The sequence below is a fragment of the Oncorhynchus nerka genome, linkage group LG2 (genome assembly GCF_034236695.1).
Source record: "Oncorhynchus nerka isolate Pitt River linkage group LG2, Oner_Uvic_2.0, whole genome shotgun sequence".
NCBI classification, from domain to species: Eukaryota; Metazoa; Chordata; class Actinopteri; order Salmoniformes; family Salmonidae; genus Oncorhynchus; species Oncorhynchus nerka.
Window position 1 is genome coordinate 88618465 of NC_088397.1, and position 24098 is coordinate 88642562.

Sequence of the window (24098 nt, forward strand, 5' to 3'; positions counted from 1 at the left end):
TCCATATTTCAGTAGGAGAGGGGGCATAGATGCTGCCAATATTTCATTGAGAAAGGGGCAGAGAGCAGCATTGTCTCCTCATTTCTGCCAGGGTTGCCCCCTCTAACATAAACTCCCTTTTTCAAGACCCGTAAAAATCCAAATAACTTCACAGATCTTCATTGTAAAGGGTTTAAACACTGAGGACTGCAGATGTGGCCAGGGCAATACATTTCAATGTCCATACTTTGAGACGCCTAAGACAACGCTACAGGGAAACAGGAACGCTGATCGTCCTCGCAGCTGATCGATCTCCTCAGTGCTCAGACTGTCCACAATAGGCGGAGAAAGGCTGGACTGAGGGCTTGTAGGTCTGTTGTAAGGCAGGACCTCACCAGAGATCACCGGCAACAATGTCGCCTTTGGGCACAAACCCACCGTCGCTGGACGAGATAGGACTGGCAAAAAGTGCTCTTCACAGACGATTTGCGGTTTTGTCTCACCAGGGGTGATGGTCGGATTCGCGTTTATCGTCGAAGTAATGAGCGTTACGCTGAGGCCTGTACTCTGGAGCAGGATCGATTTGGAGGGTCCGTCATGGTCTGGGGCGGTGTGTCACAGCATCATCGGACTGAGCTTGTTGTCATTACAGGCAATCTCAACGCTGTGTGCTACAGGGAAGGTTACATCCTTCTCCCTCATGTGGTACCCTTCCTGCAGGCTCATCCTGACATGACCCTCCAGCATGACAATGCCACCAGCCATACTGCTTGTTCTGTGTGTGATTTCCTGCAAGACAGGAATGTCAGTGTTCTGCCATGACCAGCGAAGAGCCCGGATCTCCGTCCCATTGAGCATGTCTGGGATCTGTTGGATCGGAGGGTGAGGGCTAGGGCCATTCCCCCCCAGAAATGTCTGGGACCTGTTGGATCAGAGGGTGAGGGCTAGGGCCATTCCCCCGCCCAGGAATGTCTGGGACCTGTTGGATCAGAGGGTGAGGGCTAGGGCCATTCCCGACCGAAATGTCCGGGAACTTGCAGGTGTCTTGGTCGAATAGTGGGTTAACATGTCACAGCAAGAACTGGCAAATCTGGTGCAGTCCATGAGGAGATGCACTGCAGTACTTAATGCAGCTGGTGGCCATACCAGATACTGACTGTTACTTTTGATTTTGACCCCCCTTTGTTCAGGGACACATTATTCAATTTCTGTTAGTCACATGTCTTTGGAACTTGTTCAGTTTATGTCTCAGTTGTTAAATCTTAAGTTCATACAAATATTTACTCTTGTTAAGTTTGCTGAAAATGAGCTCAGTTGACAGTGAGAGGACGGTTCCTTTCTTTCTGAATTTACACAATGGGAAAATGAAACTTTAAACATGAGGTGGGAATTGGTTGATATACAGCAGTTTATCCGGTGCCATAGAGATGTTTAACCCCTTTGAACCCGAGGCCATTGTCTTGCTCATACAGTATCTACCTTTGTCATGCAAGTAATGCCAAACGGACAGACAACCATACCGTAGTATTCAAGCTTCACTAATAGATATGAGGCACTACAGTATATCACCTTAATATAATGACAATATTTTTCCATAAGATTCTGTTAGTTTGTTATTTCAGTGTTGTTATGATACAACTCATACCTAAATAAACACCTTTCAGAATAAGGTTTTTCTCAAAGCTCATTATCAACATCTGTAGCAGCCTGCCAGAGGGAAAATGTTATTAAAACAACAGTCAGAAATTCTTCAACCCTAAGACACTGAAAAAATAAACAAAGCAAGATGAGGTCAGCAAAGAAAAAGGGATTTTCTAACGCTTTACTGTGTGGTATTTCAGCAAATCTCCTCTCTCTGCATGTGAAAATCTAAACAATTACTCAACAAAAAAGACCATGGACACAAAGTAAGTAAACCAAATTTAAATGTTCTTTGACTCCGTCGGAGGGTTGGAGGGGCTTGGGGGAATGGAGGATAATAAACAATACCCACACACCCTCCTTACGCAGAAAGGTCTATGACAAAAACAAATAGTCCTGGTCGTTGTAGGGTCCTAGCTGTATTAATGACTTCTGGTCCTGGTAGGGTCCTAGCTGTATTAATGACTCCTGGTACTGGTAGGGTCCTAGCTGTATTAATGACTCCTGGTACTGGTAGGGTCCTAGCTGTATTAATGACTCCTGGTACTGGTAGGGTCCTAGCTGTATTAATGACTCCTGGTCCTGGTCGGGTCCTAGCTGTATTAATGACTCCTGGTACTGGTAGGGTCCTAGCTGTATTAATGACTCCTAGTCCTGGTAGGGTCCTAGCTGTATTAATGACTCCTGGTCCTGGTCGGGTCCTAGCTGTATTAATGACTCCTGGTACTGGTAGGGTCCTAGCTGTATTAATGACTCCTGGTCCTGGTAGGGTCCTAGCTGTATTAATGATTCCTGGTCCTGGTAAGGTCCTAGCTGTATTAATGACTGCTGGTCCTGGTAGGGTCCTAGCTGTATTAATGACTCCTGGTCCTGGTAGGGTTCTAGCTGTATTAATGACTCCTGGTCCTGGTAGGGTCCTAGTTGTATTAATGACTCCTGGTCCTGGTAGGGTCCTATCTGTATTAATGACTCCTGGTCCTGGTAGGGTCCTATCTGTATTAATGACTCCTGGTCCTGGTAGGGTCCTAGCTGTATTAATGACTCCTGGTCCTGGTAGGGTCCTAGCTGTATTAATGACTCCTAGTCCTGGTAGGGTCCTAGCTGTATTAATGACTACTGGTCCTGGTAGGGTCCTAGCTGTATTAATGACTCCTAGTCCTGGTAGGGTCCTAGCTGTATTAATGACTCCTAGTCCTGGTAGGGTCCTAGCTGTATTAATGACTCCTGGTCCTGCTAGGGTCCTAGCTGTATTAATGACTCCTAGTCCTGGTAGGGTCCTAGCTGTATTAATGACTCCTAGTCCTAGTAGGGTCCTAGCTGTATTAATGACTCCTGGTCCTGGTAGGGTCCTAGCTGTATTAATGACTCCTAGTCCTGGTAGGGTCCTAGCTGTATTAATGACTCCTGGTCCTGGTAGGGTCCTAGCTGTATTAATGACTCCTAGTCCTGGTAGGGTCCTAGCTGTATTTATGACTCCTGGTCCTGGTAGGGTCTATTAGAGAAGCTAATGTTTTCCATTAGAGAAGCTTTATGAAACTGTTTGTCTCTGCGTCTGAACTTACTTTGCGATTGCAGTGGTTCATCCAAACATTATGCATAGAGAGATGGAGGGAGGGAGGGATGTTGGGAGGGAGAGATGGAGGGAGGGATGTTGGGAAAGAGGGAGGGGGAGATGGAGGGATGAAGGGAGGAGGGACGGTGGGAGGGAGAGATGGAGGGATGATGGGTCAAGAGGGAGGGGGAGAAGCAGGGATGGAGGGATGATGGGATGGAGGGATGGTGGGATGGGGGTATGGTGGGATGAAGGAATGGTGGGATGGAGGGACAGTGGAATAGTTGGATGGAGAGGTGGTGGAATGGTGGGATGGAGGGATGCAGAGATGGTGGGAGAGAGATGGAGGGATGGATGGTTGGTGGGATGTTGGGATAGAGGGATGGAGGGATGGTGAGAGGGAGGGATGGTTGATGGTGGGATGGATGGTGGGATGGAGAGATGGAGGGATGGAGGGCTGGTGGGATGGTTGATGGAGGGATGGAGTGATGGATGGTGGGATGGAGAGATGGAATGAAGAGAGATTTAGGGATGGAGGAATGGAGGGATGGTGAGATGGAGGGATGGAGGGATGGTTGGTGGGATGGAGAGGTGGGAGGGAGGGATGGAGGGATGGTGGTGGTGAGATGGAGAGATGGTGGGATGGATGGATTGATGGATGGAAAGATTGAAGAATCGATGATGGATGGATGGATGGTGGGATTGAGAGATGGTGGGAGGGATGGGATGAAGGGATGGTGGGATGGAAAGATGGAGAGAGAGAGGGATGGAGGGATAGTGGTGGTGGAGGGATGGAGGGGTGTAGGGATGGTGGTGGTGGTGGAGGGATGGAGGGTTGGAGGGATGGAGGGATGGTGGTGGGATGGAGGGATGGTGGTGGTGGTGGAGGGATGGATGGATGGTGGTGGAGGGATGGATGGATGGATGGTGGGGTGGAGGCATGGATCATGGGATGGAGAGATGGAGGGATGAATGGATGACAGGATGGAGGGAAGTAGGGATGGAGGGATGGATGGCGGGATGGAGAGATTGAGTGAGGGAGGGAGAGATGGAGAGAGATGGAGCTACGGATGTGAGGGGAACGGCACCTCAGTACCTCCAGGCTCTGATGGGCCCTACACCCAAACAAGGGCACTGCGTTCATCCACCTCTGGCCTGGCCTCCCTACCACTGAGGAAGTACAGTTCCCGCTCAGCCCAGTCAAAACTGTTCGCTGCTCTGGCCCCCAATGGTGGAACAAACTCCCTCACGGGACAGCGGAGTCAATCACCACCTTCCGGAGACACCTGAAACCCCACCTCTTTAAGGAATACCTAGGATAGGATAAAGTAATCCCTCTCACCCCCTCCCCTGAAAAGATTTAGATGCACTACTGTTCCACTGGAGGTCATAAGGTGAATGCACCAATTTGTAAGTCGCTCTGGATAAGAGCGTCTGCTAAATGACTTAAATGTAAATGTAAATGTAAATGGGATGGAGAGAGGGAGTGAGGGAGGGAGAGATGGAGAGATGGAAATGTATTGATGGTGGGATGGAGAGAGGGATGGTGTGAAGAAGAGATGGAGGGATTTAGTAATGGATGGATGGTTGTATGGAGGGATGGAGAAATTGAGGGATGGTTGGATGGAGAGATGGTGGGAGGGAGCGAGGGAGGGACATAGAGATGGAGGGAAGGAGGGATGGATAGAGCAATGGTGGGATGGAGGAGAGATGGATGGTGGGATAGAGAGATGGATGGTGGGATGGAGAGATGGAGTGATGGAGAGAGGTAGAGATGGACGGAGGATGTAGGGATGGTGTGATGCATGAGACCGAGGAGTGGATGCTTCATCCTCCAGGTATGACCAACTTAATTTGCTACAGCCGCAGGAGGAGAGAAGGAGAGGTGATGATCAGAGTGGGGGAGCAAGGTCCCTCTCAGTTTTCCTCCTCCTGCCTGTTGTCTGTCCATTTCAGCACATTCCATTCACACACAGCACTCTGGCTGGCACCTATTCAACACATCATCAGATTAAACCAGATTAGATAATAAACTATCTCTAACAAACATGTTGGTATTTTTTGCTTACAAGATTTGTTGTGTTAATCAGATGGCTGTATTCTTTATTTTTGTTGTAGAGGATTCCAATTCATACAAGCAAACTGTTGATGTTGGAAAGGACATACTCCTGTACTATATTAAACATAGCAATTTAATGATTGTGTTAGAGGCCTTATGCTCTGAGAAAGCAGTCTTCTCATCCAGAATCCCACGGAAGCCCAGTGCCTTAATGAGCAAAGTCAACTCCCTCCCAGGCTCAGGCTCTCATCATAACGCCTGTCTGTCATTTCCTCACAAAAACTTTCCTTGCAATGTCTGACCTAATTAGGACCTCTGTGCTGTGTACTTTCATCTAGTGGCCAATTACCACACACGCCCAGGCACCGAACACAATAATAAAAACATTAACTAATAATCAAGGCCTTTACAGCGTCTCTGAACTGAGAGATGAGGACACAGCAGAGGTCAGAGAAACAAAGAAACATTTCTCTCTTCAGGAAACAGGAAGTTCCATCTCCACTGGGCGGTCTGATTCCGAGACGCCTTAATCAACATAAATAAATAAAATAAATCATTTCCAATACACGGAATGTGCCAATCGGAAGCCGAGAGAAGCACAGAGAGGCCACCCAAAGTTCTGTTAGTTCTTTCATCATCCATCTGTTTGGTCTTTATCCTCAGTTTCAAAGCGAGCTGCTGTATCCTAGGAAAACAGAGAAAGAAAGACGCTTTTGAATTTAGATATACATTTTTATGGACAGCTGACTCTTATGTTTTTAATTAGATCTCACCGTTTTCCCTGGTCAAGTCACTAATTTAGAAAAAATATACATCATGCTGTCTCTAATCCTCTGTGTCTGTTTTTAACAGGGCTACCTGACCATCTCTTCCCTTCCTCATTTACCTTTACTCTAATGGCAGGTTACGGAAAGTAGTGTAGTAATTTAGGAGGGGTGGAGGGGAGGAGTAGGGGTAGGGGTGAGGGGTGGGATCTAAACCTCAGGAGCAACCTGTTTAATGATAGAGCATGGATGTAGTTAACTGACTGACTGACTGACTGACTGACTGACTGACTGACTGACTGACTGACTGACTGACTGACTGATCGACTGACTGACTGACTGACTGATCGACTGACTGACTGACTGACTGACTGACTGATCGACTGACTGACTGACTGACTGACTGATTGACTGACTGACTGACTGACTCAATGAGTGATTGACTTACTTACTGGCTAATTGCCTAACAGACCTGGGTGTACGTTCTATTTGAAATCTTTCTAATGTGTTTACACTAGCCTGCCTGAAGTGCCAGATGGGCGGGGTTTGCACTTCTGCAACTGTTCTATTGGTTCCATTGCACCTGGCAAGTATTTGGCATGATTTTAAATAGTATTTGAACACAGGTCTATTGACAGATATTAATCAGTGTCCCAGCTTTCAGTTGGACGTAATGAGAGTGACATTACAGGGCGGTACTCAGCTCCGCTTCGCTCTGATCGAAGCAATTAAAACCAAATGCATGCTTTTCAACCGTTCGCTGCCTGCCCCCGCATGCCTGACCAGCATCACAACCCTGGATTGGTTCCGACCTTGAATATGTGGACATCTATAAGTACCTAGGTGTCTGGCTAGACTGTAAACTCTCCTTCCCGACTCATATCAAACATCTCCAGTCGAAAATCAAATCAAGAGTCGGCTTTCTATTCCGCAACAAAGCCTCCTTCACTCACGCTATCCTACCGATCCTCGACTTTGGCGATGTCATCTACAAAATTGCTTCCAACACTCTACTCAGCAAACTGGATGCAGTTTATCACAGTGCCATCCGTTTTGTCACTAAAGCACCTTATACCACCCACCACTGCGACTTGTATGCTCTAGTCGGCTGGCCCTCGCTACATATTCGTCGCCAGACCCACTGGCTCCAGATCATCTACAAGTCCATGCTAGGTAAAGATCCGCCTTATCTCAGTTCACTCGTCACGATGGCAACACCCAACCATAGCACGCGCTCCAGCAGGTGTATCTCACTGATCATCCCTAAAGCCAACACCTCATTTGGCCGCCTTTCGTTCCAGTACTCTGCTGCCTGTGACTGGAACGAATTGCAAAAATCGCTGAAGTTGGAGACTTTTATCTCCCTCACCAACTTCAAACATCTGCTATCTGAGCAGCTAACCGATCGCTGCAGCTGTACATAGTCTATTGGTAAATAGCCCACCCATTTTCACCTACCTCATCCCCATACTGTTTTATTTATTTACTTTTCTGCTCTTTTGCACACCAATATCTCTACCTGTACATGACCATCTGATCATTTATCACTCCAGTGTTAATCAGCAAAATTGTAATTATTCGCCTACCTCATGCCTTTTGCACACAATGTATATAGACTCCCCCTTTTTTTATTTTTCTACTGTGTTATTGACTTGTTAATTGTTTACTCCATGTGTAACTCTGTGTTGTCTGTTCACACTGCTATGCTTTATCTTGGCCAGGTCGCAGTTGCAAATGAGAACTTGTTCTCAACTAGCCTACCTGGTTAAATAAAGGTGAAAAAAAAAAAAAAAAAAAAAAAAATTAGGACATATGTCATCACCTCCCTCCCTCTCAATCCTCATCATCTCCCTCATTCCTTTTCATTCCTCATCTCCTCCCTCCCTCTCAATCCTCATCATCTCCCTCATTCCTTTTCATTCCTCATCTCCTCCCTCCCTCTCAATCCTCATCATCTCCCTCATTCCTTTTCATTCCTCATCTCTCCCTCCCTCTCAATCCTCATCATCTCCCTCATTCCTTTTCATTCCTCATCTCCTCCCTCCCTCTCAATCCTCATCATCTCCCTCATTCCTTTTCATTCCTCATCTCCTCCCTCCCTCTCAATCCTCATCATCTCCCTCATTCCTTTTCATTCCTCATCTCCTCCCTCCCTCTCAATCCTCATCATCTCCCTCATTCCTTTTCATTCCTCATCTCCTCCCTCCCTCTCAGTCCTCATCATCTCCCTCATTCCTTTTCATTCCTCATCACCTCCCTCCCTCTCAATCCTCATCATCTCCCTCATTCCTTTTCATTCTTCATCTCCTCCCTCCCTCTCAATCCTCATCATCTCCCTCATTCGTTTTCATTCCTCATCTCCTCCCTCCCTCTCAATCCTCATCATCTCCCTCATTCCTTTTCATTCCTCATCTCCTCCCTCCCTCTCAATACTCATAATTTCCCTCATTCCTTTTCATTCCTCATCACCTCCCTCCCTCTCAATCCTCATCATCTCCCTCATTCCTTTTCATTCCTCATCTCCTCCCTCCCTCTCAATCCTCATCATCTCCCTCATTCCTTTTCATTCCTCATCTCCTCCCTCCCTCTCAATCCTCATCATCTCCCTCATTCCTTTTCATTCCTCATCTCCTCCCTCCCTCTCAATACTCATCATTTTCCTCATTCCTTTTCATTCCTCATCACCTCCCTCCCTCTCAATCTCATCATCTCCCTCATTCCTTTTCATTCCTCATCTCCTCCCTCCCTCTCAATCCTCATCATCTCCCTCATTCCTTTTCATTCCTCATCTCCTCCCTCCCTCTCAATACTCATCATCTCCCTCATTCCTTTTCATTCCTCATCACCTCCCTCCCTCTCAATACTCATCATCTCCCTCATTCCTTTTCATTCCTCATCTCCTCCCTCCCTCTCAATACTCATCATCTCCCTCATTCCTTTTCATTCCTCATCTCCTCCCTCCCTCTCAATACTCATCATCTCCCTCATTCCTTTTCATTCCTCATCACCTCCCTCCCTCTCAATACTCATCATCTCCCTCATTCCTTTTCATTCCTCATCTCCTCCCTCCCTCTCAATCCTCATCATCTTCCTCACTCCTTTTTATTCCTCATCTCCTCCCTCATTCTAAGTAATTTCCTACCTCCCTCCCTCTCAGTCCTCAGTTCCTACCTCCTCTCTCTCAGTCCTCATCATCTCCCTCAGTCATTTCCTACCTACCTCCCTCCCTCTCAACCCTCATCATCTCCCTTACTCCTTTTCATTCCTCATCTCCTCCCTCACTCAGTAATTCCCTCCCTCCCTCCCTCTCAGTCCTCAGCCCCTACCTCCCCTCTCTCAGTCCTCATCTCCTACCTCGCCCCTCTCAGTCCAAATCACCTCCCTCCCTCTCAATCCTCATTACCTCCTGCATCCTTTTCATTCCTCATCTCCTCTCTCTCTCTCAGTCCTCATCACCTCCTTCCTTCTCAGTCCTTATCACATAACTCCCTCTCAGTTCTCATCTCATCTCCTCCCTCCCTCTCAGTTATCTCCTACCTCCCCCCCTCTCAGTCCTAACCACATCCCTCCCTTCCCTCTACTATCACCTATTTCCCCCCTTCCCTCCACTCTCACCTTCCCTTCCCTCCACTCTCACCTTCCCTTCCCTCCACTCTCACCTCTCTCCTCCCCTTCCCTCCACTCTCACCTCCCCTTCCCTCCAATCTCACCTCTCTCCTCCCCTTCCCTCCACTCTCACCTCCCCTTCCCTACACTCTCAACTTCCCTTCCCTCCACTCTCACCTCTCTCCTCCCCTGCCCTCCACTCTCACCTCACCTTCCCTTCCCTCCACTCTCACCTCTCTCCTCCCCTTCACCCCACTCTCACCTTCCCTTCCCTCCACTCTCATCTCTCTCCTCCCCTTCCCTCCACTCTCTCCTTCCCTTCCCTCCACTCTCTCCTTCCCTTCCCTCTACTCTCTCCTTCCCTTCCCTTCCCTCCACTCTATCCTCCCCTTCCCTCCACTCTCACCTATATCCTTCCCTCCACTCCACTCTCACCTCCCCTTCCCTCCACTCTCACCTTCCCTTCCCTCCACTCTCACCTCGCTCCTCCCCTGCCCTCCACTCTCACATTCCCTTCCCTCCACTCTCACCTCCTACTCCCCTTCCCTCCACTCTCCCTTCCCTTCCCTCCACTCTCACCTCTCCTTCCCTTCCTCCCTCTCTCCTTCCTTCCCTTCCCTCCACTCTCACCTCTCTCCTCCCCTTCTCTCCACTCTCACCTTCCCTTCCCTCCACTCTCACCTCTCTCCTTCCCTTCCCTCCACTCTCTCCTTCCCTTCCCTCCACTCTCCCTCTCCCTCCCCTTCCCTCCACTCTCACCTCTATCCTTCCCTTCCCTCCACTCTCACCTCCCCTTCCCTCCACTCTCTCCTTCCCTTCCCTCTACTCTCACCTCTATCCTTCCCTTCCCTTCACTCTCACCTCTATCCTTCACTCCCTCCACTCCCCTTCCCCTCCCCTTCCCTCCACTCTCTCCTTCCCTTCCCTCCACTCTCTCCTTCCCTTCCCTTCCTCCACTCTCTCCTTCCCCATTCCCTTCCTTCCCTCCACTCCACTCTCACCCCCCTTCCCTCCACTCTCTTCCCTTCCCTTCACTCCACCTTCCCTTCCCTCCTCTCACCTCTATCCTTCCCTCCCTCCACTCTCACCTTCCCTTCCCTCCACTCTCACCTCTCTCCTTCCCTTCCCTCTCATCTCCCCTTCCCTCCACTCTCACCTTCCCTTCCCTCCACTCTCACCTCTCTCCTCCCCTTCCCTCCACTCTCACCTCTATCCTTCCCTTCCCTCCACTCTCACCTCCCCTTCCCTCCACTCTCTCCTTCCCTTCCCTCTACTCTCACCTCTATCCTTCCCTTCCCTTCACTCTCACCTCTATCCTTCACTCCACTCCACTCTCACCTCCCCTTCCCTCCACTCTCTCCTTCCCTTCCCTCCACTCTCTCCTTCCCTTCCCTCCACTCTCTCCTTCCCTTCCCTTCACTCCACTCTATCCTTCCCTTCCCTCCATTCTCACCTCTATCCTTCCCTCCACTCCACTCTCACCCCCCCTTCCCTCCACTCTCACCTTCCCTTCCCTTCACTCCACCTTCCCTTCCCTCCACTCTCACCTCTATCCTTCCCTTCCCTCCACTCTCACCTTCCCTTCCCTCCACTCTCACCTCTCTCCTTCCCTTCCCTCCACTCTCATCTCCCCTTCCCTCCACTCTCACCTTCCCTTCCCTCCACTCTCACCTCTCTCCTCCCCTTCTCTCCACTCTCACCTCCCCTTCCCTCCACTATCACCTCTCTCCTTCCCTTCCCTTCCCTTCCCTCCACTCTCACCTCTCTCCTTCCCTTCCCTTCCCTCCACTCTCACCTCTCTCCTTCCCTTCCCTCCACTCTCACCTCTCTCCTTCCCTTCCCTTCCCTCCACTCTCACCTCCCCTTCCCTCCACCCTCACCTCTCTCCTCTCACCTCTCCCCTTCCCATTCCCTTCCCTTCCCTTCCCTTCCCTTCCCTTCCCTTCCCTTCCCTTCCCTTCCCTTCCCTTCCCTTCCCTTCCCTTCCCTTCCTTCTCTTCCCTTCCCTTCCCTTCCTTCCCTTCCCTTCCCTTCTCTTCTCTTCCCTTCCCTTCCCTTCCCTCCACTCTCACTTCTCACCTTCCCTTCCCTCCTCTCCACTCTCACCTCTCGCCTTCCCTTCCTCCTTTCTCACCTCTCTTCTTCCCTTCACCCCACTCTCACCTCTCTTCTTCCCTTCACCCACTCTCACCTCTCTTCTTCCCTTCACCCCACTCTCACCTCTCACCTTCCGTTCCCTCTCACCTGTCTCCTTGCCTTCCCTCCACTCTCACCTGTCTCATTCTCTTCCCTCCACTCTCCTCTTCTTCCCTTACCTCCACTCTCACCTCTCTCCTCCTTCCTATTCCTTATATCTCCACTTTAACTTTTCTTCTCTCCCTCTCTCTTTCCCTCTCCACTTCTCTCTCTCCACTCCTCTCCTCTCTCTCCACTCCTCTCATCTTTCTTACCCTCTCCCTCTACCCCTCTCCTCTCTCTTACCCCCTCTCTCCACTCCTCTCTCTTACCCTCTCTCTCTCTCTCTCTCCACTCCTCTCTCTTTACCCTCTACTCTTTCTTCCTCTCTCGCCTCCCCTCTCCTCATCACATACCTCCCTTCAGTCCTCATCACCTCCCTCCCTCCTAGGTATCTCATCACTATGCTGTCAGCCATGTAGGTGTGTTGAGGTCTCCACACACCTGTTCTGACCTTGAGAAGATGCTGTGACATCGTGTTCTGTATGTGAGCCATGTACTGCCGCTGAGGCCCAACCTCTCTCTCTCTCTCTCTCTCTCTCTCTCCCCCTCTCTCTCTCCCCTTCGCTTGTTTTTAAAGCCCATAACCATCTGTGTGAGGTGTACACTTTTGTTTCAAAGTAGATTTGTTTAAGACTACCAAGAAACACACTGTAGGATCCTGATTTAGCCCAGTGCAGTAAAATGTTATACATGTCGCCTTCTCTAAGAAACTCAAGGTATTACATGGTAAATACAACACCCTCTGATGCACTGTGACCACCCTGAAACAAGATGTAATATGAGTCAATTACAGAGAGAGATAGAGAGCGAGGGACAGAGAGAATGGCCTGTGAGGTCTGGGGTCCGCTCACCAACCCAAAAACATCACAAAATGGGACAAACACCAAATTGAGACTCTGCATGCAGAATTCTGCAGAAATATCCTCTGTGTACAACATAGAACACCAAATAATGCATACAGGGCAGAATTAGGCCGATACCCACTAATGATCAAATTCCAGAAAGGAGCCGTTCAATTCTGCAACCACCTAAAAGGAAGTGATTCCCAAACCTTCCATAACAAAGCCATCACCTACAGAGAGATGAACCTGGAGAAGAGTCCTCTAAGCAAGCTGGTCCTGGGGCTCTGTTCACAAACACAAACAGACCCCACCGAACCCCAGGACAGCAACACAATTAGACCCAACCAAATCATGAGAAAACAAAAAGATAATTACTTGACACATTGGAAATAATTATTTTTTAAACGAGCAAACTAGAATGCTATTTGGCCCTAAACAGAGAGTACACAGTGGCCGAATACCTGACCACTGTGAATGACAAACTTAAGGAAAGCTTTGAATATGTACAGACTCAGTGAGCATAACATTGCTATTGAGAAATCAAATCAAATGTATTTATATAGCCCTTCGTACATCAGCTGATATCTCAAAGTGCTGTACAGAAACCCAGCCTAAAACCCCAAACAGCAAGCAATGCAGGTGTGGAAGCATGTTGGCTAGGAAAACTCCCTAGAAAGGCCAAAACCTAGGAAGAAACCTAGAGAGGAACCAGGCTATGTGGGGTGGCCAGTCCTCTTCTGGCTGTGCCGGGTGGAGATTATAACAGAACATGGCCAAGATGTTCAAATGTTCATAAATGACCAGCATGGTCAAATAATAGGTCTGGGACAGGTAGCACGTAGGCCGCCGTAGGCAGACCTGGCTCTCAAGAGAAGACAGACTTTGTGCACACTGCCCACAAAATGAGGTGGAAACTGAGCTGCACTTCTTAACCTCCTGTCCAATGTATGACCATATTAGAGACACATATTTCTCTCAGATTACACAGATCCACAAAGCATGCAAAAACAAACCCAGTTTTGATAAACTCAAATATACTATACCATAGTGTGCCATCACAGCAGCAAGATTTGTGACCTGTTGCCACAAGAAAAGGGCAACCAGTGAAGAACAAACACCATTGTAAATAAAACCCATATTCATGTTTATTTATTCTGACATTTGAAACATCTTTATTCTGTGAGTGTAATGCATACTGTTAATTGTTATTGTTTATTTCAAATTAGATTATTATATATTAACATGTGTTTCCCATGCCAATAAAGCCCTTAAGTTGAAATTGAATTTAATTGAATTGAATTGAATTGAGAGAGAGAGAGAGAGAGAGAGAGAGAGAGAGATAGAGAGAGAGAGAGAGAGAGAGAGAGGTAGAGAGAGCAAAAGAAAGAGGAGGGCATTGTAACTGAACTGGGCCAGGGGATGGGAATCAAGACTGGTCCTGTCGGTCATGAGGGAGAGATGGAGGGTGAGGGGAGCAGAGCGGAGAGTGATGCCCATCCAGGGCTCCTCATTCATGGGCTGCTGGATCTGAACAGTGGGCCTCTGTGTGTGGAGGTGAAGACCACTGGGAGATGCTATCTTTACCACTGATACAATGGCTTCATAGACAGACCCAGCCCACTCAGACAGAGGGTAGGGTACGGCACGGAGCTACAGTCAGGAAAAGATTGCCACCTACTGGTCGATAGATTCACTGACACGTTCAGATGCAGAAGCGAGTCTGATTTTTCGAGCATGCAGTAGTGACAGAAAGTGAGATAGGAGTAGCTTCTCTAAAAACACAGACAGAATATACCCCCAGGCAAAGACACATAAGCATGCACACGAGCGTATGTCTGGGTACACACACACACAGACATCCCAGCTAGCACATAACATACATAACATGTGTTTCTGAGATCTTTAAGAGAGTGTGCAAGTCCTATGGTTATTTGCATATAACCTTCCCACAGTGTTCTGGGAATGGTACAGGATATCCAGTTAGCACATAATGTCCCGAGAACCATATGTGTCTTAGGTGGGAATGTCAGAACTTGAGCAAAACGTTTCCTACAGATTGGTTCTATTGGTTCTATTTAAGGTCATGTTCTCAGAACATTCAGAGAACGTTAAGAAACAACGTTCTTCTGTGTGAATTTCAGTACGTTTTCGGCAGGTTTCCTCATTGTTCTATTTAAAGTCATGTTCGCAGAACGTTAAGAAAACATTGCCTAAAAACATATGTGTTTCGTTCTCAACATCAACAAAACTCTCTCTATTCTCTAACGTGTTAAGTGTGTTCAGGTGTGTTGTGCCCACTAAATGGCCACACCTGATCTTAATGAGGGCGTGTATCTTTTGAAATGGGGACTGTTTGGATAGACTAAAATGAACAGCTTTGTATGAGTTTAACTAGCATGGCATGCTAGCTCCATCCTGGTGGTGCGGTGGACCAAATCCATGAATAGAGAACAGAAGATCCAAGGTTTGACTCTCACTGACGGTGTGCAACAATGGAAAACAAATGTGTTTGCATGATTAATGCCTCAGGAAATGAATTTCCATGAGTCCTATCTGTGCTTGGTTCAAACCAGTTAACCCAAGCTAAGCTAGCAGTATTATTAAAAGCCTTCTTGAAACATGTTCTCAGAACATTATTTAATTACCTTCAAACAACGTTAACGAACCTTCCAGGAAAACTTTCAGGGAACCACATTAAAACGTTCTCAGAACCTCAATGCAACCTAAAAATGTATGTTCTCGTAAAAGGCAACATTTTCACTTCTGTTCTCAGAATGTTAAAAAAATTATCAGTTTTACCGGTCAGAAAACGCATGGCTTCGTTCCCAAAACCAATGGCAAACCAAAAACTTCCAACAAACCAAATGTGCTAGCTGGAAGATACAAGGAAGCACACACAAATTCGTATTAATTTGTACACACTCATTGCTCTTGTCATTAATTATTGTCCTTCTGTGGCAGTTGGTGCATAGAAATATAATGTGTCATTCTCTTTACAATATATGGTTTAGTTGCCCAGTAATTTCCTCTCTCAGTAGTCAGTACTCTGGGAGCCCCAGGCTTAGTGGCTTTGGATGCATAGTGGATGCAACTATTTCCCTTGGAACACTGAATCCTTTCTCATGACGGGACGTTTTGGCAGTTTGGGTGAGGAGGGAGGAAAGGAGAGGGAGAATGGAACGTTTTACCATCCAAACAGTGAGAAGAGAAACCAGGTGTCTAAGGACTGATTTACACAAGGACAAGGTATTGTAACAGCTCCCTTCGTGACCAGAGTGACCTTAATGGATTCAGAGTTTAAAGAACCTCTGTATTTTGTCAAGAAGGAAACTCTGCATCAGGATAATAATTTCTTACCCTCTTTCTTTCTCCTCCTCCCCCCTCTCTCTTCTCTCATCAGGTTCCCTTCGCTCTCATTTTCTCTCTCCTTCCCCTCTCTTATTAACCTCTCTCCTTCCCCTCTCTTATTAACCTCTCCCCTTCCCTTCTCGTATTAACCTCTCTCCTTCCCTTCTCTTATTAACCTCTCTCCTTCCCCTCTCTCCTTCCCCTCTCGTATTAACCTCTCTCCTTCCCTTCTCTTATTAAGCTCTCTCCTTCCCCTCTCTCCTTCCCCTCTCGTATTAACCTCTCTCCTTCCCCTCTCTTATTAACCTCTCTCCTTCGCTTCTCTTATTAACCTCTCTCCTTCCCCTCTCTTATTAACCTCTCTCCTTCCCCTCTCTTATTAACCTCTCTCCTTCCCTTCTCTTACTAATCTCTCTCCTTCCCTTCTCTTACTAACCTCTCTCCTTCCCCTCTCTCCTTCCCCTCTCTTATTAACCTCTCTCCTTCCCTTCTCTTATTAACCTCTCTCCTTCCCTTCTCTTACTAACCTCTCTCCTTCCCCTCTCTTATTAACTTCTCTCCTTCCCCTCTCTTATTAACCTCTCTCCTTCCCTTCTCTTATTAACCTCTCTCCTTCCCCTCTCTGATTAACCTCTCTCCTTCCCCTTTCTTATTAACCTCTCCTTCCCCTCTCGTATTAACCTCTCTCCTTCCCCTCTCTTATTAACCTCTCTCCTTCCCTCTAATTAACCTCTCTCTTCCCCTCTCTTATTAACCTCTCTCCTTCCCCTCTCTTATTAACCTCTCCTTCCCTCCTCTTATCCTTCCCTTCCCTTCTCTTATTAACCTCTCTCCTCCTTTATTAACCCTATCCTTCCCCTCTTATTAACCTCTCTCCTTCCCTCTCTTATTAACTTCTCTCATTCCCTCTCTTATTAACTTATCTCCTTCCCCTCTCTTATTAACCTCTCTCCTTCCCCTCTCTTATTAACCTCTCTCCTTCCCCTCTCTTATTAACATCTCTCCTTCCCCTCTCTTATTAACTTCTCTCCTTCCCCTCTCCCTTTCTCCTCACTCTTCATTTTTATCTCCCCCTCCTATCACTTACCATTTATTTTTCCTCCCATCTCTCTCACCTCTCTCCTTCCCTTCACTCTCAACTCTGTCCTTCCCTTCCCTTCACTCTCACCTCTCTCCTTCCCTTCACTCTGCTCTCACCTATCCCCAGTCACTTTTATTCTCTCCCTCTCTCTCCACTCCTCTCTCTTGCCCCCTCCTCTCTACTCCTCTATATTTTCTCCCTCTCATCTTTCTTCTCTCCTCCCCCTCTTTGACATTCTCTCTCTCCTCCCCCTTTCACACTATGTCACACAATACCAGTCAGCTGATGCTTGCAAAGCAAACTCCATAATTACTTTTCTGGAATTCCGGAAATTTGCCTGGAATAGAATTCCACAATGTTCCCTATGTCTGGTTACAGTAGTTCATTTTTAATTGCATGTTATAAATCGTAACATCAAAAAAGGAAAAGACAACCATAAGTCCAGACAAGCTTTAAAATAAAATGCCATAACAATAAGACAAATTGGTCAAGACGGTGATTTGAGCTCAGTGTGGTATTAGGGTAGCCTGTGGGTTTGCAAAGCTATTATTGGGACTAAATTGAAGCAAATGTTTTATGGTAATCCTCTAGCCTCACACAATCACTGACCCAGAGAAACCATGACCCACAAAACAGCAGTAGATCAGTAGTTACAGACTAGACGAGCACAGGCAAGCAGGCATCACGCACTAACTATTCCTTCTCCAGCCTCCAAATATGTGTTAAACAGCATCACATTACTCAGGGTATTTTGCTTTGCTGAAGCAGAGTAGCTACCAGACTTGGGTTCACATACCAACTGAAATCATTTCAAATACGTTGAACGTTTGCGCCAGCCTCCTGGAGTTTGAAATGTGCAGAGGGGTTACACTTTTGAGGCATTTATATTGGTTCCGTTGTGCCAAGAAAGCAAAAATCAAGGCCAGAAAAAGTACTTGAAATGGTTTAAAATGTTATCTGAACCCAGGTTTGTTGAAGCGAAGGCGGAGTACACTCATTACAGAGGCAGCAGCATGAAACGAAGCAGAAATAATAGGAAGGAAAATGTGCAAATTAAACCCCATGTTATTTAGACCCCATGCTACCCCATAGGACTCTGGTCAAAGTAGTGCCCTATAGCGCCCTATTCCCCATAGGACTCTGGTCAAAGTAGTGCCCTATACCCCATAGGACTCTGGTCAAAGTAGTGCCCTATACCCCATAGGACTCTGGTCAAAGTAGTGCCCTATACCCCATAGGACTCTGGTCAAAGTAGTGCCCTATAGCGCCCTATTCCCCATAGGACTCTGGTCAAAGTAGTGCCCTATACCCCATAGGACTCTGGTCAAAGTAGTGCCCTATACCCCATAGGACTCTGGTCAAAGTAGTGCCCTATACCCCATAGGACTCTGGTCAAAGTAGTGCCCTATACCCCATAGGACTCTGGTCAAAGTAGTGCCCTATACCCCATAGGACTCTGGTCAAAAGTAGTGCACTATGGCACCCTATTCCCCATAGGACTCTGGTCAAAGTAGTGTATACCCCATAGGACTCTGCAAAGTAGTGCCCTATACCCCATAGGACTCTGGTCAAAGTAGTGCCCTATACCCCATAGGACTCTGGTCAAAGTAGTGCACTATACCCCATAGGACTCTGTTCAAAGTAGTGCCCTATATATACCCCATAGGACTCTGGTCAAAGTAGTGCCCTATACCCCATAGGACTCTGGTCAAAGTAGTGCCCTATACCCCATAGGACTCTGGTCAAAGTAGTGCCCTATACCCCATAGGACTCTGGTCAAAGTAGTGCCCTATACCCCATAGGACTCTGGTCAAAGTAGTGCCCTATACCCCATAGGACTCTGGTCAAAGTAGTGCCCTATACCCCATAGGACTCTGGTCAAAGTAGTGCCCTATAGCGCCCTATACCCCATAGGACTCTGGTCAAAGTAGTGCCCTATACCCCATAGGACTCTGGTCAAAAGTAGTGCACTATGGCACCCTATTCCCCATAGGACTCTGGTCAAAGTAGTGCCCTATACCCCATAGGACTCTGGTCAAAGTAGTGCCCTATACCCCATAGGACTCTGGTCAAAGTAGTGCCCTATACCCCATAGGACTCTGGTCAAAGTAGTGCCCTATACCCCATAGGACTCTGGTCAAAGTAGTGCCCTATACCCCATAGGACTCTGGTCAAAGTAGTGCCCTATACCCCATAGGACTCTGGTCAAAGTAGTGCCCTATAGTGCCCTATTCCCCATAGGACTCTGGTCAAACTCTGGTAAGTGCCCTAGTAGCCCTATACCCCATAGGACTCTGGTCAAAGTAGTGCCCTATACCCCATAGGACTCTGGTCAAAGTAGTGCCCTATACCCCATAGGACTCTGGTCAAAGTAGTGCCCTATACCCCATAGGACTCTGGTCAAAGTAGTGCCCTATACCCCATAGGACTCTGGTCAAAGTAGTGCCCTATACCCCATAGGACTCTGGTCAAAGTAGTGCCCTATACCCCATAGGACTCTGGTCAAAGTAGTGCCCTATACCCCATAGGACTCTGGTCAAAGTAGTGCCCTATACCCCATAGGACTCTGGTCAAAGTAGTGCCCTATACCCCATAGGACTCTGGTCAAAGTAGTGCCCTATACCCCATAGGACTCTGGTCAAAGTAGTGCCCTATACCCCATAGGACTCTGGTCAAAGTAGTGCCCTATACCCCATAGGACTCTGGTCAAAGTAGTGCCCTATACCCCATAGGACTCTGGTCAAAGTAGTGCCCTATACCCCATAGGACTCTGGTCAAAGTAGTGCCCTATACCCCATAGGACTCTGGTCAAAGTAGTGCCCTATACCCCATAGGACTCTGGTCAAAGTAGTGCCCTATACCCCATAGGACTCTGGTCAAAGTAGTGCCCTATACCCCATAGTGCCCTATACCCCATAGGACTCTGGTCAAAGTAGTGCCCTATACCCCATAGGACTCTGGTCAAAGTAGTGCCCTATACCCCATAGGACTCTGGTCAAAGTAGTGCCCTATACCCCATAGGACTCTGGTCAAAGTAGTGCCCTATACCCCATAGGACTCTGGTCAAAGTAGTGCCCTATACCCCATAGGACTCTGGTCAAAGTAGTGCCCTATAGCGCCCTATACCCCATAGGACTCTGGTCAAAGTAGTGCCCTATACCCCATAGGACTCTGGTCAAAGTAGTGCCCTATACCCCATAGGACTCTGGTCAAAGTAGTGCCCTATACCCCATAGGACTCTGGTCAAAGTAGTGCCCTATACCCCATAGGACTCTGGTCAAAGTAGTGCCCTATACCCCATAGGACTCTGGTCAAAGTAGTGCCCTATACCCCATAGGACTCTGGTCAAAGTAGTGCCCTATACCCCATAGGACTCTGGTCAAAGTAGTGCCCTATAGCGCCCTATACCCCATAGGACTCTGGTCAAAAGTAGTGCACTATGGCACCCTATTCCCCATAGGACTCTGGTCAAAGTAGTGCCCTATACCCCATAGGACTCTGGTCAAAGTAGTGCCCTATACCCCATAGGACTCTGGTCAAAGTAGTGCCCTATACCCCATAGGACTCTGGTCAAAGTAGTGCCCTATACCCCATAGGACTCTGGTCAAAGTAGTGCCCTATACCCCATAGGACTCTGGTCAAAGTAGTGCCCTATACCCCCCCATAGGACTCTGGTCAAAGTAGTGCCCTATACCCCATAGGACTCTGGTCAAAGTAGTGCCCTATACCCCATAGGACTCTGGTCAAAGTAGTGCCCTATACCCCATAGGACTCTGGTCAAAGTAGTGCCCTATACCCCCCCATAGGACTCTGGTCAAAGTAGTGCCCTATACCCCATAGGACTCTGGTCAAAGTAGTGCCCTATACCCCATAGGACTCTGGTCAAAGTAGTGCCCTATACCCCATAGGACTCTGTCAAAGTAGTGCCCTATACCCCATAGGACTCTGGTCAAAGTAGTGCCCTATAGCTATTCCCCATAGGACTCTGGTCAAAGTAGTGCCCTATACCCCATAGGACTCTGGTCAAAGTAGTGCCCTATACCCCATAGGACTCTGGTCAAAGTAGTGCCCTATACCCCATAGGACTCTGGTCAAAGTAGTGCCCTATACCCCATAGGACTCTGGTCAAAGTAGTGCCCTATACCCCATAGGACTCTGGTCAAAGTAGTGCCCTATACCCCATAGGACTCTGGTCAAAGTAGTGCCCTATACCCCATAGGACTCTGGTCAAAGTAGTGCCCTATACCCCATAGGACTCTGGTCAAAGTAGTGCCCTATAGCGCCCTATACCCCATAGGACTCTGGTCAAAGTAGTGCCCTACTATACCCTATTCCCATAGGACTCTGGTCAAAGTAGTGCCCTATAGGACCCCTATACCCCATAGGACTCTGGTCAAAGTAGTGCCCTATACCCCATAGGACTCTGGTCAAAGTAGTGCCCTATACCCCATAGGACTCTGGTCAAAGTAGTGCCCTATACCCCATAGGACTCTGGTCAAAGTAGTGCCCTATACCCCATAGGACTCTGGTCAAAGTAGTGCCCTATAGCACCCTATTCCCCATAGGACTCTGGTCAAAGTAGTGCCCTATACCCCATAGGACTCTGGTCAAAGTAGTGCCCTATACCCCATAGGACTCTGGTCAAAGTAGTGCCCTATACCCCATAGGACTCTGGTCAAAGTAGTGCCCTATACCCCATATAGGACTCTGGTCAAAGTAGTGCCCTATACCCCATAGGACTCTGGTCAAAGTAGTGCCCTATACCCCATAGGACTCTGGTCAAAGTAGTGCCCTATACCCCATAGGACTCTGGTCAAAGTAGTGCCCTATACCCCATAGGACTCTGGTCAAAGTAGTGCCTAGTGCCCTATACCCCATAGGACTCTGGTCAAAGTAGTGCCCTATTCCCCATAGGACTCTGGTCAAAGTAGTGCCCTATACCCCATAGGACTCTGGTCAAAGTAGTGCCCTATACCCCATAGGACTCTGGTCAAAGTAGTGCCCTATACCCCATAGGACTCTGGTCAAAGTAGTGCCCTATACCCCATAGGACTCTGGTCAAAGTAGTGCCCTATACCCCATAGGACTCTGGTCAAAGTAGTGCCCTATAGCCCCAAAGTATAGGACTCTGGTCAAAGTAGTGCCCTATATACCCCATAGGACTCTGGTCAAAGTAGTGCACTATGCCCTATTCCCCATAGGACTCTGGTCAAAGTAGTGCCCTATAGCCCCATTCCCCATAGGACTCTGGTCAAAGTAGTGCCCTATACCCCATAGGACTCTGGTCAAAGTAGTGCCCTATACCCCATAGGACTCTGGTCAAAGTAGTGCCCTATACCCCATAGGACTCTGGTCAAAGTAGTGCCCTATACCCCATAGGACTCTGGTCAAAGTAGTGCCCTATACCCCATAGGACTCTGGTCAAAGTAGTGCCCTATACCCCATAGGACTCTGGTCAAAGTAGTGCCCTATACCCCATAGGACTCTGGTCAAAGTAGTGCCCTATAGGCCTGGTCAAAGTAGTGCCCCATAGGACTCTGGTCAAAGTAGTGCCCTATACCCCTATAGGACTCTGGTCAAAGTAGTGCCCTATACCCCATAGGACTCTGGTCAAAGTAGTGCCCTATACCCCATAGGACTCTGGTCAAAGTAGTGCCCTATACCCCATAGGACTCTGGTCAAAGTAGTGCCCTATAGCCCCCCCATAGGACTCTGGTCAAAGTAGTGCCCTATAGGTCAATTCCCCATAGGACTCTGGTCAAAGTAGTGCCCTATACCCCATAGGACTCTGGTCAAAGTAGTGCCCTATACCCCATAGGACTCTGGTCAAAGTAGTGCCCTATACCCCATAGGACTCTGGTCAAAGTAGTGCCCTATACCCCATAGGACTCTGGTCAAAGTAGTGCCCTATACCCCATAGGACTCTGGTCAAAGTAGTGCCCTATACCCCCATAGGACTCTGGTCAAAGTAGTGCCCTATACCCCATAGGACTCTGGTCAAAGTAGTGCCCTATACCCCATAGGACTCTGGTCAAAGTAGTGCCCTATACCCCATAGGACTCTGGTCAAAGTAGTGCCCTATACCCCATAGGACTCTGGTCAAAGTAGTGCCCTATACCCCATAGGACTCTGGTCAAAGTAGTGCCCTATACCCCATAGGACTCTGGTCAAAGTAGTGCCCTATACCCCATAGGACTCTGGTCAAAGTAGTGCCCTATACCCCCCCATAGGACTCTGGTCAAAGTAGTGCCCTATACCCCATAGGACTCTGGTCAAAGTAGTGCCCTATACCCCATAGGACTCTGGTCAAAGTAGTGCCCTATACCCCATAGGACTCTGGTCAAAGTAGTGCCCTATACCCCATAGGACTCTGGTCAAAGTAGTGCCCTATAGCCCCTATTCCCCATAGGACTCTGGTCAAAGTAGTGCCCTATAGCCCCTATAGGACTCTGGTCAAAGTAGTGCCCTATACCCCATAGGACTCTGGTCAAAGTAGTGCCCTATACCCCATAGGACTCTGGTCAAAGTAGTGCCCTATACCCCATAGGACTCTGGTCAAAGTAGTGCCCTATACCCCATAGGACTCTGGTCAAAGTAGTGCCCTATACCCCATAGGACTCTGGTCAAAGTAGTGCCCTATACCCCCCCATAGGACTCTGGTCAAAGTAGTGCCCTATACCCCATAGGACTCTGGTCAAAAGTAGTGCACTATGGCACCCTATTCCCCATAGGACTCTGGTCAAAGTAGTGCCCTATAGCGCCCTATTCCCCATAGGACTCTGGTCAAAGTAGTGCCCTATACCCCATAGGACTCTGGTCAAAGTAGTGCCCTATACCCCATAGGACTCTGGTCAAAGTAGTGCCCTATACCCCATAGGACTCTGGTCAAAGTAGTGCCCTATACCCCATAGGACTCTGGTCAAAGTAGTGCCCTATACCCCATAGGACTCTGGTCAAAGTAGTGCCCTATACCCCATAGGACTCTGGT